General features: G+C 38.7%; 1 protein-coding gene across 1 annotated transcript in view; it reads right to left on the reverse strand.

The window, feature by feature from the left end:
- Positions 1-1899, reverse strand: part of DNAH14 (dynein axonemal heavy chain 14) — a 507005-nt gene that overhangs the window by 169465 nt on the left and 335641 nt on the right. The window lies entirely within an intron of this gene.

Below are 1899 nucleotides of genomic sequence, written 5' to 3' on the forward strand. Positions count from 1 at the left end.
AGAAAAAGAGGGAATCCTCCCTAACTCATTTTATGAGGCCAACATCATCCTGATACCAAAGCCTGGCAGAGACACAACAAAAAAAGAGAATTTTAGACCAATATCCCTGATGAACATCGATGCAAAAATCCTCAATAAAATACTGGCAAACCGGATTCAGCAGCACATCATAAAGCTTATCCACCATGATCAAGTGGGCTTCATCCCTGGGATGCAAGGCTGCTTCAACATATGCAAATCAATAAACATAATCCAGCATATAAACAGAACCAAAGACAAGAACCACATGATTATCTCAATAGATGCAGAAAAGGCTTTTGACAAAATTCAACAGCCCTTCATGCTAAAAACTCTCAATAAATTCGGTATTGTTGGAATGTACCTCAAAATAATAAGAGCTATTTATGACAAACCCACAGCCAATATCATACTGAATGGGCAAAAACTGGAAGCATTTTCTTTGAAAACTGGCACAAGACAGGGATGCCCTCTCTCACCACTCCTATTCAACACAGTGCTGGAAGTTCTGGCTAGGGCCATCAGGCAAGAGAAAGAAATCAAGGGTATTCAGTTAGGAAAAGAAGAAGTCAAATTGTCCCTCTTTGCAGATGACATGATTGTATATTTAGAAAACCCCATCGTCTCAGCCCAAAATCTCCTTAAGCTGATAAGCAACTTCAGCAAAGTCTCAGGATACAAAATTAATGTGCAAAAATCACAAGCATTCTTATACACCAGTAACAGACAAACAGAGAGCCAAATCACGAATGAACTTCCATTCACAATCGCTTCAAAGAGAATAAAATATCTAGGAATCCAACTTACAAAGGATGTAAAGGACCTCTTCAAGGAGAACTACAAACCACTGCTCAGTGAAATAAAAGAGGACACAAACAAATGGAAGAACATAACATGCTCATGGATAGGAAGAATCAATATCGTGAAAATGGCCATACTGCCCAAGGTAATTTATAGATTCAATGCCATCCCCATCAAGCTACCAATGAGTTTCTTCACAGAATTGGAAAAAACTGCTTTAAAGTTCATATGGAACCAAAAAAGAGCCCGCATCTCCAAGACAATCCTAAGTCAAAAGAACAAAGCTGGAGGCATCACGCTACCTGACTTCAAACTATAGTACAAGGCTACAGTAACCAAAACAGCATGGTACTGGTACCAAAACAGAGATATAGACCAATGGAACAGAACAGAGTCCTCAGAAATAATACCACACATCTACAGCCATCTGATCTTTGACAAACCTGAGAGAAACAAGAAATGGGGAAAGGATTCCCTATTTAATAAATGGTGCTGGGAAAATTGGCTAGCCATAAGTAGAAAGCTGAAACTGGATCCTTTCCTTACTCCTTATACGAAAATTAATTCAAGATGGATTAGAGACTTAAATGTTAGACCTAATACCATAAAAATCCTAGAGGAAAACCTAGGTAGTACCATTCAGGACATAGGCATGGGCAAAGACTTCATGTCTAAAACACCAAAAGCAACGGCAGCAAAAGCCAAAATTGACAAATGGGATCTCATTAAACTAAAGAGCTTCTGCACAGCAAAAGAAACTACCATCAGAGTGAACAGGCAACCTACAGAATGGGAGAAAATTTTTGCAATCTACTCATCTGACAAAGGGCTAATATCCAGAACCTACAAAGAACTCAAACAAATTTACAAGAAAAAAACAAACAACCCCATCCAAAAGTGGGCAAAGGATATGAACAGACATTTCTCAAAAGAAGACATTCATACAGCCAACAGACATATGAAAAAATGCTCATCATCACTGGCCATCAGAGAAATGCTAATCAAAACCACAATGAGATACCATCTCACACCAGTTAGAATGGCGATCATTAAAAAGTCAGGAAACAACAGGTGCTGGAG

Source organism: Theropithecus gelada, chromosome 1, assembly GCF_003255815.1.
Source record: "Theropithecus gelada isolate Dixy chromosome 1, Tgel_1.0, whole genome shotgun sequence".
In the NCBI taxonomy this organism is placed as follows: domain Eukaryota; kingdom Metazoa; phylum Chordata; class Mammalia; order Primates; family Cercopithecidae; genus Theropithecus; species Theropithecus gelada.